At 35.0% G+C, this 15,100-nt stretch overlaps 1 long non-coding RNA gene and 1 pseudogene across 1 annotated transcript in view; both read left to right on the top strand.

The window, feature by feature from the left end:
- The window catches only part of LOC145539221 (uncharacterized), a 212,748-nt gene that overhangs the window by 32,195 nt on the left and 165,453 nt on the right, over window positions 1-15,100 (top strand). The gene's annotated exons all lie outside the window — the stretch shown is intronic.
- Window positions 8,758-9,750, top strand: LOC145539774 (mortality factor 4-like protein 1; annotated as a pseudogene).

The following is a 15,100-nucleotide window of genomic DNA, read 5'->3' as shown; positions in this document are numbered from 1 at the left end:
AAACACTTGTGTTTCTACATTCTTCACATTTTCTGAAATGCACTAGTTAACAATGATATCATGCCACTGCTATAGTGAATCTAGCATTTTAGAGATATAATTATAATATCAAGATAACCTTATGTTGTTTCTTCTTGAAATGCTAACGCTGCATTCTATTTTCATTCATTGCCAAAAATTAGAGTTGAGAAATGAAAGAATAAGATTTATACTATATGTAGAAAAGTTGTTGAAAATATCACTGAAAGCCATCATTAACGTATAAGGGTATATTTTTGTTAAAGACACCAAGTTGAAGCAATTTGCCATTTTTTGCTAATTTTAATTACTGCCTTTGTGAATTTCTTTATAACTGCCAAATTTTCAAGTAATGGCGTGTTCAGTGATGGCATTCATCAGGTTGTCATTCATTTTTGTGAAGTTAAAACTAATTGGCAATGCTTTCAAGAGCTGCTTGTTAAAAAAAAAAAGTTTAGATAGATATGTTAGAGTTGGGAAAAAGCCCTCAAACTGCCCAGCAAAACAGATGGTTCAATATAAATTTAAAAAATTGCATGTTTGCCAAGCTGCATGCATTGCCTGCTGTGTAAAAGCAAGAAAACAGTAATATACCTTTAATATATCTTTTCTGAAGAAATCAGTGCTTAAGACATGAATTCTAAGTTTCATGATATTTAACCAAAAGTAACATAATAAAAAGTAGCATCATAGTAGATCTTTTGATGGTAAAAGAAGGGTATTCTGAATATTTTACCATGTAAATGTTATGTGGCTATCAGGAGGTTCTGAAATATTATATGCAATCATTTCTTAATACTTCACATAGGAGCCTCAACTCTGTATTTATAAATTAAATGAATACATACCAAACCCATATCACATAACAGGAGGCCATCGATTCTCCAGTTAACTAAAGCCTTTTATAAATGTTACCCTGTTTTGCCTATTGAAAAAGAGAGATGGGTGTGTCTTTCACAGAGCAGGGCTAGATGAGGTGGGAGGGGCCAGTCCCCATACTGTTTCTTATCTCCCTTGAGCCCACAGTGCCTGAAATGAACTCAGTTTTCTGATAAAGATTCACTCTGCAATAAATCAATAATAAAAAATTGACCAAAACCTAACAAAAATATTTAGTTAGAAATTAAGGAATACATTGCTAGCCAATCCTGCATGATGGTTCTCAAAAGGTAGTCCCTGTTTCAGCAGCACTAACTCACCTGAGAACATGTTAGAAATTCACATTACTGGGCCTCACTCCAGATCTACTGAATGAGAATCTCTGGGACTGGGCCCAGCAATCTGTATTGTAACACACTCTCCAGGTGATTATGATACAAACTAAAATTTGAGAGACATTGTCACAGAATATATGAAACTAAAAAAGGAAATATGAAATTCTAGAAAATAATAAAAAGAATGCTGTTTATTTATGGAAGAGTGGAATTTGTAGTGATTTATATGCTTATAGATATTTTTAAAAGGTCAAAAATTAATAATTTAAAGCTATAATTTATATTTTAAATATTTAAGGTTATTAAAAGGATAATGAGATACCCACATTCTTTTTAGGGGTGCAGCATAACATTAAAAACAATATATAAATAGCAAGGTGCATATATATGTGTTTTATATTTAATCTTGGAATGAACACTTAAAAGGTAAAATATATAAACAAATGTAAAAAAAAAAAATGCCACTGGTTAAAATGGAGCTTGCAGAGACTCAAGACACACAAAGTAAAATTCAATTTTAATTGACTTAATATTTTTGGGTGCCCTTTCTTCATAATGAAACATTGTAGCAAATGACAACTCCTGATCATAGTTTCTTGAGAACTAGATACTTGAATCAGTCCAGTTCAGTTCAGTCATTCAGTTGTGTCCAACTCTTTGCAACCCCATGGACTGCAGCAAGCCAGGCTTCCCTGTCCATTACCAACTCCTGGAGTTTACTCAAACTCATGTCCGTTGAGTCGGTGATGCCATCCAGCCATCTCATCCTCTGTCGTTCCCTTCTCCTCCTGCCTTCAATCTTTCCCAGCATCAGGGTCTTTTCACATCAGTTAGTTCTTAGCATCAGGTGGCCAAACTATTGGAGTTTCAGCTTCAGTATCAGTCCTTCCAATGACTATTCAGGCCTGATTTGCTTAAGGATGGACTGATTGGATCTCCTGCAGTCCAAGGGACTCTCTAGAGTCTTCTCCAACACCACAGTTCAAAAGCATCAGTTCTTCAGTGCTCAGCTTTCTTTATAGTCCAACACTCAGATCCATACATGACTACTGGAAAGACCATAGCTTTGACTAGATGGACCTTTGTTGGCAAAGTAATGTCTCTGCTTTTTAATATGCTGTCTAGGTTGGTCATAACTTTTCTTCCAAGGAGCAAGCATCTTTTAATTTCATGGCTGCAGGCACCATCTGCAGTGATTTTGGAGCCCCCCAAAATAAAGTCTGTCACTGTTTCCACTGTTTCCCCATCTATTTGCCACAAAGTGATGGGACCAGGTGTCATGATAACCTGAGCATATTCAAGTCTGTGGATAATCCATGAATCTAAGATGTTCCTTAATTTTTAGTAGAGAAATAATTTGAAATGAGGATCTGGTTGTAAAATATGCATTTTCTGACTTCAGAGGAATTTGGCACATTACCAAATATCTTCTTTAAGTCTACAGTTTATCTGTTATCTATACTTGAAGTACTGTATACAAAGGCTGGATAAAGTATGTTACATTAAAACCTATAAGATATTTGAAGCATAGAGGATAAGTCTTACTTTGCCTCTCATTAGTCCTTTCCCATTTTTGCCGTTTGTTTTTGGTATTTAGTTACAAAGACTTTAATTATTTAGAGCATGATTATTGTACCAGGAAAATATATTTTCCTAGGGGAGTAAGTGATTGAATATTACGAATCAAAAATGATCTTTCAAGTTACAAAATGGCGAGAATACATAATTTAAAATAATGGATAGAGTACAAAAAATTTTAGGAATATAATAATGTTCCAGAAGGAATTTTCATGTTAGCATCATTAATACCAGTTTTGATATATTAAATACTTAGAAATTCAATGTATTAATAATTCTAAGAACTAGGCACATTCTTGATATAGTTAAAACAATACCTTTAAAATGGAACTCTAAAGAAATGGAGAATGAGATGGAATTTAAGCTGCTCTTAGATGTATATTTTTTCCTTTGATCTTTATATAATACAGTGTTACATTGCTAGCACAGTTAATAACATTCATAAAAAATGAAGAATAGTACATGACTAGTTGTATTCTATACTAATTCAGATAAAAAGACAATTGTGAAGATTAAGAATATTTGCCTTTGCTAATATTGATGCAGACTCTATGTAAGTTTACATGTACTAAAGTTGTTTAGAGTAAAACTTATTTTATCCAGGTGCTTCTCAAATGAAATATTATAATTACTGGGATCTGTTATTCAAAATAAAGTACATAAAGTAGTTATTGAGGGTTTTTTTCCTTTTTTACTATTAAGGATAATCTAGCATCAAATTTTCTTCAGGTGGAAATACTAGGTAAATATTAGCACTTTTAAAACAAAGAAGTATTAATATTTTGAAAAATAAAGAATATTAGACAAGGGATAATATGAGAAAAGTATAAAAAATGTATATTTGTATCCAATTTTAATTCAATATATTTGGTTTTTACAACATACTTGCTTAATATACATATTTGGTTAACTTTAAATCATTAAATGTAGTTGTACACATATGTACAGGTATGTGTATATTCATATATGTATATATACATATGTGGGTATATATGTGATATGTATATATAAGTTATGTAACATGTGGAAATTAACATTTCTTCAATAATTCGATATTGAGATCAATGATATCAATATTTCATTATTATAGCCTCTTAATAAAAGCCTATCCATAATAAAAAGTTTCCTCATGGCTCACTGAATTAATTTTGCACATTAAATTCAAGTTAATAGTGAAAATCTATGTGCCATTTCCCCACAGAGTTGATAAGCCTCATGCTCCCATCACAGAGAGTAGTAATGGTACTATTAATGACAGTGGAGTCACTTGTTATGACAAATTATTAGTTCTAAAACACCCAGCAAACTAAAATGGCATCCTGTCAATTTCTACACTTTAGATATGATCAACAATAGGCTATTACAGCAATAATTAAGCAATAACTCATCACTGAAATGGAAATGCTATTAAATCTAGACAGCAAGGAGAAAGGGATACTATAAGGCTATAAAATACAGTTCTTCAGTTATATTAGGAGTTAAACATTAAAAGATCAACTAATATAAAGTCAGATAATATAATGGGCCACAATTCTTACATAATGGCAAATAATATGCAAAAGTATTGGCATGGAAACAACTTGCTTATGTTATTATAATTTCTAATGAAAAATTGTATGATTTGGAAATATTTTCACTAATATATATGTTTGGCTCAAATTTGGTTTTAAATGTAAAAAGTAATTAAATGAGTTGTATATGTTATTATCTAGCATATACTATACCCTATGGTGTTAGTCTAGTAATTTAGAAAAAAACAAGCTCATCACTGAAAGCTCTTTCTGTAAATATATAATGGAAGGAAAAAGGAGGAAAAACTGTTATTTGGGAATATGCTGTTAAAAACTGTCAATGAAAATTCTGAATTACATTTAACTATGCCAGTTTCTGGGTTTCTCTGGTGACTCAGATGGTAAGAATCTGCCTGCAATGCAGGAGACCTGGATTTAATCCCTGGGTCTGGAAGATATCTTGGAGAAGGAAATGGCTGCCCACTCCAATATTCTTGCCTGGAAATTCCATGGGCAGAGGAGCCTGGTAGGCTACAGTCCATGGGGTCACAAAGAGTTGGACACTACTGAGCGATTAACACTTTCACCTTCACTTTTCATTCCAGTCTCTAATATAATGATTGAGTTTAGGTAATAATCATAATCTATTCTGTATAAGGACTTACACTGCCATTATCAATAGTAAAGCCTTACAGGTCACAGTAACACTTCAGCATATGAGCCAATATCATAAGCTATAGGGGTCTGTCACCAGTCATTATCAAATAGCTAACAGAGCCCTGTATTTTCTGAAAAGAGAAAAGAAAGATTGAAGGTATCACTTAGAATAATATTGAAATATCTTAAGCAAAGTCATATAATATACTTAAGTGTGTTTGGTTTTTTGTTTACGCTTTGATATCAGGAAGTCATTTAAAAAGCTTTTTGTAACAATAATTTTTGTATGCTACATTCCCAGGCATCTGGCAATCATCTGAATTATCTCAATTCTGTCTTTCACCTAACTCCATATCTCTGTTACCAAGTTTTGTTGGTTTTATACTTTTAACATTTTTCCAAAGCTACATTCCTTCCATATCTATTGTTAGCACAGTAATTAAATGAGTTATAGGACACTAACTGTACTACTTAGCAGTCATAACTTCTCTTCCAATCTCTGTTATAGCTTTATTCAATAATCTATTGAATAAAGCTTTATTCTCCTTTATGGAGACTAGTCTAAAACAAAACACATTATACCTTTAGATAGTTTCTCATTACTTTGAATGTGATGTACATTCAGTCAGTTAGATGAGTAGTTCTAAAACATTACTATATGTATGAATCACTTGGTGAACATGTTAGATTCACTTTACTAGCTAAATTCCAGAGCTTAACCCTCAGAAAGTCTAATCTAGAAGGTCTACATGGGGTCAGGAATCTACATTTTATTTTTTTTAGTTTTCTAGTATATAGCAAAGTGATTCATATATATATATATATATGCTGCTAAGTCACCTCAGTCGTGTCCGACTCTGTGCGACCACATAGAGGGCAGCCCACCAGGCTCCGCCATCCCTGGGATTCTCCAGGCAAGAACACTGGAGAGGGTTGCCATTTCCTTCTCCAATGCGTGAAAGTGAAGTTGCTCAGTCGTGTCCAACTCTTAGCGACCCCATGGACTGCAGCCTACCAGGCTCCTCCATCCATGGGACTTTCCAGGCAAGAGTACTGGAGTGGGGTGCCAATGCCTTCTCCAATATATATATATATATATAAACATATATATATATATACATATACAAATACATATATTAATATATATATATATATCCTTGTTCAGATTCTTTTCTCATATAGGTTATTACAAATACTGAGTACAATTCCCTGTGCTATACAGTGGGTTCTTATTAGTTATCTATTTTACGTAAAAATAGTGTGTGTATGCTAACCCGAATATCCTAATTTATCCCTTTCCCTCATGTTTCCCCTTTGGTAACCATGTGTTTGATCTTCAGATCTATGAGTCTGTTAGTGTTTTTTAAGTAGGTTAGTTTGTATCATTTTTTAATTAGATTTTACTTATAAGTGATACCGTATGATATATATCTTTGTTTGACTTACTTCACTTAGTATGATAATCTCTCGGTCCATCCATGTTGCTTTAAATGGTGTTAGTTTGTTCTTTTTAATGGCTGAGTAATATTCCATTGTATATATGTACTACATCTTCTTTATCCAGGAACATGTAGGTTCCTTCCATGTCTTGGCTATTGCAAATAGTGCTGTCATAACTTTGGGGTGCATGTGCTTTTTCAAATTATGATTTTCTCCAGGTATATGACCAGGAGTGGGATTGACAAATTATATGGTAGCTCTATATTTAGTTTTTTAAGGAAACTCCATACTGTCCTCCATAATGGTTTTATCAATTTACATTCCCACTGTCAGTGTAGAAGGAGGATTCCCTTTTCTCCACATCCTCTCTAGTAATTATTGTTCATAGACTTTTGGATGATATCCCTTCTGACCCATGTGAGATGATACCTCATGGTAGTTTTGTTTGCATTTTTCTAATAATTAGTGACATAGAGCATCTTTTCATGTGGTTTTTGGCCATCTGTATTTCTTTGGAGAAGTGTCTTTTTATGTCTTCTGCCCATTTTTTGATTGGGTTGTTTTATTCGATATTGAGCTGCAAGAGCTATTGGTATATTTTAGAGACTAATCTCATCAGTCACTTCATTTGCAAATATTTTCTCCCATTCTGTAGGTTATCTTTTTGCTGATGGTATCCTTTGGTGGGCTAAAGCTTTAAGTTTAAAGTCCCATTTTTTTTTTTTTTTTATTATTCTAGAAGGTAAAAAATCAGAAAAGATCTTGCTGTCATTTATGTCAGAGTGTCTGCTTGTGTTTGCCTAGAGTTTTTAGTATCTGGCTATATTTAGGTCTTTAATCCATTTTTCAGTTTAATTTTTGTGTATATGGTGTTAAAAAGTGTTCTAATTTTATTCTTTTACATGTAGCTATCCAGTTTTTCCAGCATCACTTACTGAAAAGACTGTCTTTCCTCCATTGTATATTCTTGTCTCCTTTGTCCTCCTCTTGTCTCCTTAGTTGACCACAGGTATGTAGCTCTGTCTCTGAAATTACTGTCCTATTTTATGGACCTATATTTCTATTTTTTTTCTAGTACATTTTTGATGACTAAGCTTGTAGTAAAGTTTGAAGTCAGGTAGCCTGATTTCCTCTAGTTCTGTTTTTTATTTATTTATTTTTTAGATTGCTTTGGTTGTTTGGGGTCTTTTGTGTTTCCACACAAATTATAAACATTTTTGTTCTAGTTCTGTGTAAAGTGCCATTGGTAATTTGATAAGGATTGCATTAAATCTGTAGATTGCTTTGGGTGGTATAGTCCATCCTCACAATATTGAGTTTTCCAATCCAAGAACATGGTATATCTCTCTCTGTTTGTGTCTACCAACTATGCTCTAGATGACCTGGCTCTTTCCCACTATTTAACATATTTTAAGCTTAATAGTACAAATTTGTTTGTAGTACTCTCTCTTCCTTATGCTGAGGGATGCCAAGGGATGTATAAACAGAAATTGTCTATAATAATGAAGATAGAGAATGACAGGACTGCTATATTTCTCTATAAGGGTAGTCAGGGATGACATCTAGGTTATGATAGCTTTTGAGTTGAGAGCCTAATGAAGTAAAGGGGAAAGCCTATTAACATCTGTATTAAAACCATTCTGGGCAAATACAAAGGTTCAGAATCTGGAGTTCAATGGAAAAGGAGTCATCAAAGGATACAGAGTTTGAGATGTAGGGCGAAGCATCATCTTTTAAGGCTGGATAATAGAGATTTCCAGTAAAGAATACCTAGAGTGCTAGGTAAAAATGCACACTCCATTACTGAATTTTTCTGAGGTAGAGGAGCTCCCAAGGTCTGTACTTCAAAAATGTTTCCAAAGGGATCTTCCTGACACAGAAATTGAACCAGGATCTCCTGCATTGCAGGCGGATTCTTTACCAGCTGAGCTACCAGGGAAGCCTGGATTATGATATAACATATAATAAATTAAAATTTCAATGTAATGGAAACACATTTTAGGAGAGTACCTCTCAAACTCAGACAAGCATCAGAATTCCCTATTGGACTGGTTAAAATATATTGCTAAGCTTCATCTTCAGATTTTTCTGATTCAGTAATTTTGGGAGTTGGGCCTGAGAATTTGCATTTTTAACAAGTTCCCAGGTAATGCTAATACTTCTGGTGCTGGGATCATATTTTAAAAACCACTGAAAAATGTTGAGCTAAACCAGGCCCAGGATGTAGAGCTGGCGGTGTCTAAAGGTGCATCTCATGCAGAATGGGGTGGTATAGAGTAGCAGGTGCTGGTGGGTGTGGGTGGGAGAAGGAGGAGGTAGTGGTGGCAAATCACTTATAAATGGTGACAAAGCAGGATCAGAGGCCTAAATTCCAGGGGTGTGAAAGAGTATTGTGCTTTCATGGGCCTCTTCTTTGTTTTATTCTATTTTTTTTGAGAGGGAGGGGGGTTGTCTTTACGAACCAAATTGTGTGAAGATGACCATAAAGGATAAACAAGTGAAATACGTTACAGTGGTTGGAATAAAAATTGGGATGAATGGGTTCCAAAGCAGGGTACTCAAATACGTGGGCACCAATCTGCAGAAATAATGAGAACTTCAGAAAGCCAATCAGGAGCAGTATGCAGAGGGGAAGACAATGAGGGGCTGCCCCTGGAAAGACCTCTGGTCTGCAACAGAAAAATGTTAAAGTGAAAACAAAAAGAACAAACAGAAACACCTGAAAATAGAGAAGGTACCAATGAGACACCTCAGTCTCCTCAGGAGAAAAGAGCCTAAGTAGATCCTACTGCTGAAAATGAGGAAACATTCACGGAGAGAGTTGAAGTTAATACAAAGATTCCTGAAGAACTAAAACCAGGGCTTTTTCATGACTGGGACTTAATTACCTGGCAAAAACAGCTCTTTTATCTTCCTGCCAAGAAGAATGTGGATTCCATTCTAGAGGATTATGCAAATTATAAGAATCTTAAGGAAACACAAATAGTAAGGAGTGTGCTGTTTAATGGAGTCCTGCAAGGGATAAAGGAATACTTCAGTGTAAAGCTGGGCACTCAGCCGCTCTACATATTTGAGAGACCACAGTACTCTGAAATCCTCGCAGACCTCTCTGATGCACCCATGACCCAGGTGTATGGAGCGCCACATCTGTTGAGACCATTTGCATGAATTGGAGCAATGTTGGCCTATATGCCTCTGGATGAGAAAAGTCTTGCTTTATTACTGAATTATCTTCATGATTTCCTAAAATATCTGGCAAGAACATTACAACTTTGCTTAGTGCCAGCACTTATGAAGTGGCTTCTCCAGAGTACCATCAGAAAGCTGTGTGAGGCACTTATACTCTGTAAATTCGTTTTTGTTTTTTAGTCTTTCTCTTGTATGAATGATGTACTTTGGAAATGTTAGTGTATAACAGGATTGCTGGATATCTGTTTGATTTCAAAGAGAGAAAATAAAAGGAGTTACAGCTACTTTTTTCTTTTTTTCATTTCAAAGTTGCTACCAGGGTATTCAACGATGGCCAACAGAGAGACATACTGTAGAGTATTTCATTGCTTAATTGACAAAGCTGCTTTTGAATATTTGTGGTTCTAGTCCTTTGATACTACACACTTTTATAATATGTGTTAATGCTGTATGAAACAATGCTCTGATTCCTAGTGCCAAAGGTTCTATTCAGCTGAACACACATATCCATTTTCTGTCCCCGCCCCCAGCTTTTTTAATGGTGCTTACTTCAAGAGCCCATCCTTTACAAGTCATCCTTGTTGTTCATTAGGCATTTTATCTTTGCTCAGATTGTTGAAGGATGGTCACTTGTTTCACAGGTGTTGCATTTTATTATGTTTTAACATGATAAATATATTGCACTGTAGCTACAGTTTTCTGGAAAAGCTAGTCTTTTAGAAATCATTTTTCATATCGTCAATATTTTTTTTCTTTAAATGTCTAAAAAAAGAAAAACGTTGAGCTACATAACAAAGACCAGTTTATAATTTCAAAGGGTTCAAATGTTGATTCACAGGTAATTAAGACCAAAAGGTACAGGGGAATTTCTGGCAAGAATAGACTTCTAATCATCCAAGTGATAAGACATTGATTCTTTTTTTTTTTTTTAAGCTAAAAAGACTGGCAGTGAGGCTGTAGTGTATATAGTGAAGGGAAGGTGGTCAGAGAACTCAAATTCTTACTAGAGAGAGATGCAGATCGAGCAAGATCCTCCAGGTTCTTATAGACCATGTTTGTCAAAAAATTAAAATATAAAGATGTATTGGATGGCTTTAAAAGAAAAAACATCATCATCAGAATTATTTTGAATATTTGAGGGAATGCTAAACTGACAGGAAACTAGAACACTAAAGAAGATAAAAGAACAGGAAACATGTTGATTTCAAAGTTATAGTGATCTGTTTCATGTGTCCCTATACTAATGAGTGTTAATACTGAAAATAATTTAGTTAAGTAAATGTATATGAAATAATTTTCAATATTTAGGTGAATATAAAAATGTAAGTTATTTTTGGTATTAATGCTTATTTGTATTATTTCAATTCCTCCCTGGTGGCTCAGCTAGTAAAGAATCTCCCTGCAATGCAGGAGACCCAGGTTCAATCCCTGGGTCAGGAAGATCCCCTGGAGAAGGGATGGGCAACCCACTCCAGGATTCTTTTTATGAAAGTAAAAGTGAAAGTCACTTAGTCATGTCTGACTCTTTGCAACCCCATGGACTAGACAGTCCATGGAATTCTCCAGGCCAGAATATTGGACTCTTTGTAACTCCATGGACTATAATACAGTCTGTAGAATTCTCCAGGCCAGAACACTGGAGTGGGTAGCCTTTCCCTTCTCCAGAGGATCTTCCCAACCCAGGGATCGATCACAGGTCTCCCGCATTGCAGGTAGATTCTTTACCAACTGAGCCACAAGGGAATATAGTCACCTGAAATTTGAAGACTAATTATTTCATATACATTTACTTAACTAACTTTATAATAATCACTTGAAGTAGATAGAAATTAATACCTCCCATGAAAATATAAAGGGCTTCCCTGATGGCTCAGACAGTAAAGAATCTGACTGCAATGTGGGAGACCTGGGTTGATCCCTGAGTTGGGAAAATCCCTTGGAGGAGGGCATGGCAATCCACTCTGGTATTCTTGCCTGGAGAAGCCCCAAGGACAGAGGTGTTGGGTGGGCTACAGTTTATGGGGTCACAAAGAGTCATACATGACTGAGTGACTAAGCACATGAAAATATAAAGGGAGTTTTTATTAAAATGAACTGAATTCTTGGTACTTAATCAAACAGATTTATGAGGTATCTTGGAGATAACCTACAAAGTGAGTTCAGCCATGTCAAAGGATTAGTCATAAGTTCACTAACATATATTGAGGAAAAAATGCAACTCCCTTTGGTGGTAAACATGCGTGTAAATAGGCTGAAAGAACCCCAGATATATACTAGGTTGACTGAAATAGTCATATGTTTTCATTTCTCTTATCCATCAATCATTTATTGAGTATATGGCTTTTCAAAACAATGAAAGGAAATATTGGAAATTAAAAAAATGTCCCTAAAAAGAAAACATTAGATGTCTTATTAATGGGTTTTACTTCATGTAGCTTAGTTACACTGTAAAGTAGTTTCATGTTATTCTACTTATGCAATACTGTACCTCACACATACACACTTATATGAGCATATGTATATACCCATATACACCTACATTCACTATTCTGCATGAATTATTTTTGTACATTGTAGTTGTTATTCAATCACTAAGTTGTGTCCAACTGTGCAACCCCATGAACAGCACAGTCCAGGCTTCCATGTGCTTCACTGTCTTCCAGAGTTGGATCAAACTCCTGTCCATTAATTTGGTAATGCCATTCAACTATCTCATGCTCTGTCTCCCCCTTCTCCTCCCGTCCTCAGTCTTACCCAGCATCACGGTCTTTTCCAATGAGTCGGCTCTTCCCATCAGGTGGCCAAAGTACTGGAGCTTCAGTTTCAGCATCAGTCCTTCCAATGAATATTCAGGGTTGATTTCCTTTAGGATTGATTGGTTTGATCTCCGTGCTGTCCCAAGGGACTCTCAAGAATCTTCTCCAGCACAATTCAAAAGCATCAGTTCTTCAGTGGTCAGCTTTTATATGGTCCTCCTCTCATATCTGTATGTGACTACTGAAAAAATCATAGCTTAGACTATACAGACATTTGTCAGCAAAGTGATATCTTTGCTTTTTAATGTGCTATCTAGGTTTGGCATAGCTTTCCTTCCAAGGAGCAAGTGTATTTTAATTTCGTGGTTGCAGTCACCATCAGCAATGGTTTTGGAGGCAAGAAAATAAAATCTGTCTCTGTTTCCAGTTTTTCCCCATCTAATTGGTATGAAGTGATTGGACTGGATGCCAAGATCTTAGCGTTTTGAGTATTGAGTTTTAAGTCAGTTTTTTCACTCTCCTCTTTCACCTTCATCAAGAGGCTCTTTAGTTCCTCTTTGCTTCCTACCATTAGAGTGGTATCATCTGCATATCTGAGGTGTTGCTATTTCTCCTGGCAATCTTGATTTCAACTTATGATTCATTCAGCCCAGCATTTCACATGATGTACTCTTCATATGAGTTAAGCAGGGTGACAACATACAGCCTTGATGTACTCATTTCCCAGTTTTGTATGGGGAAGCACGGTGATTAGATCAAAATATATCCATAAGAAAGAACAAAAAGAAAGGATTGAATAGAGAAATTAAAATAGCTCAATTTAAGAATATTACAATTTGACATTGAAGAAATAAGGAAATAAGGTAATTTCTGACTATTGCTCATTAATAGACTGCCTGATTTTCTAATATTACCAAATTATACCAACTTCATGAGGCTGCCTATATTATGTAGAAGGAAAAAATGGTGACCTAATTTTGGCCAAAACAATGGAGATAAATCCAAGTTTATCAGTCTTTTCTTAATGAAAATTTATATACTTTACCTTTTTCACTCATAAAGTCTGAATCCATCTTGTGTCTTGGAGTACATTGATAAGGGTGTAGTTTCATGGTGAGGGGAACACTCCTACCTTGTAACCAAGCTGCTGATCCAAGCCTGATTAATGTAGTATTCCATCATACCATCTACATGAAATTTTACAAGTATTATATCATAGTAGTTACATGAAGAATTGCACAAGTCTATATATTTGGCATAATGTTAAGAGTAATTGGCAAAAGTTTATATGGCTCAACATTTAATAAGGCATTTAGAACACTCCACAATTTATTATTCCTATGACAAATAGAGTATTTTCTAAGAAAATTTAACAATTAACAATATACTCTTTCTGCAATGTGGCCTTGTCATTTCTCCATCAAAAATCATATTATGTTTTTCTTTCTATTTCTTTCTCTCAAGGGAAGTGTAGGATGAATGTTCTACCATTAGAATATATCAGGAATGTTGCTGGTCTGGTAGTAAGCATTTGCCACTTCTTATCTTATGGGACATTCACTCTTGAGATCCTCTCACTAGGGAACAAACCATGCTGTGCGAAGAGGAACCCAAGCCCATGTGGCAAGTTCATCTACAGGAATTCTGCGTTACAACTCCACCTTAGTTCCCAGCCAACAACCAGACAATTCTGCCACCCAAGTTAATGGGTCACCTCCTCTGTGTGGACCCAAATAGGGGATCTCAAGTAAGAATCACTCACTTAAGTGTAGTCAAATCACTGCACCACAAAGATACTTTGTTATAAGCCACTAAAATTGGGCCATTTGTTATGTAAGAATGGATAAATGAAATACAAACAAACACTCCAGCTGGAAAATCTGTAAGTCCTTCATTAAGGAACTTAAAGAGGTCTCTGGAATTTTCTCTGGGCTTTGGAAATGCATATTCTGTTCTAAAGAATATTAGTTGTCAGGATACAAATTAACTTGCTCAAAATTATGAATACCTGGTCACAAAATGTTTGTCCCAATAAGAACCTTCTAGGTACATGCTGTTGAAGGAAAAGTGAAATGTCTTTATCTTTGGAAAATATCTCCAGCCTCTCTCCCTTGATTTTTCTTATAGAAGATATCTGCCTCTACCCTCTAAGTATACAATTTTCAGGGTTTATACTTACAGCCAAGGTTTTCTATAAGCAGCTCTGTCTTGATTTGGGGGAAAAATGTTCTCACTATCCTGATGGGTCTCAGTTCATCCTCTCAGTGATTGGATGTACTTTTTTGTCTTATACGCAAGATCTTGCTGGTTACCAGTGGTATAAAATTTTAGAATTTTAAAGTATAAATTATTCAGTGTTTCTAATGGTAGCCTGTCATCTAATTAAAGTGTTCATGTCATCACCATCACCCTAAAAAAGTACAGAGAAGATTAGGTAAGTGGTTTCCAAAAGTTGTTCTTTTAATGATTTTTCCCCTCTTCATTGCATTAGAACATTGAATTCAATATCCTATTTAGATTATTAGGTTAAGGAAGCTTCTAGAATTATAATACATGCTGTACTAAATTCTTTTCTCATCTACATACCTCTGAAAATTCAGCGATCACTTTGAATTCCTCTAATAAGATAAATTTCTTCAGTAAATGTGTTCCATAAAGATACTTTCTTCATTCACAAGAGGTAATGGTCACTTATTACACAAGTTAATCAAGTTAATTGATCATAAGAATGAATTAT

The sequence above is a fragment of the Giraffa tippelskirchi genome, chromosome 2, assembly GCF_054371585.1.
Source record: "Giraffa tippelskirchi isolate mGirTip1 chromosome 2, T2T-mGirTip1v1.2.pri, whole genome shotgun sequence".
NCBI lineage: Eukaryota > Metazoa > Chordata > Mammalia > Artiodactyla > Giraffidae > Giraffa > Giraffa tippelskirchi.
This window is presented reverse-complemented; position numbering and strand designations above follow the sequence as displayed.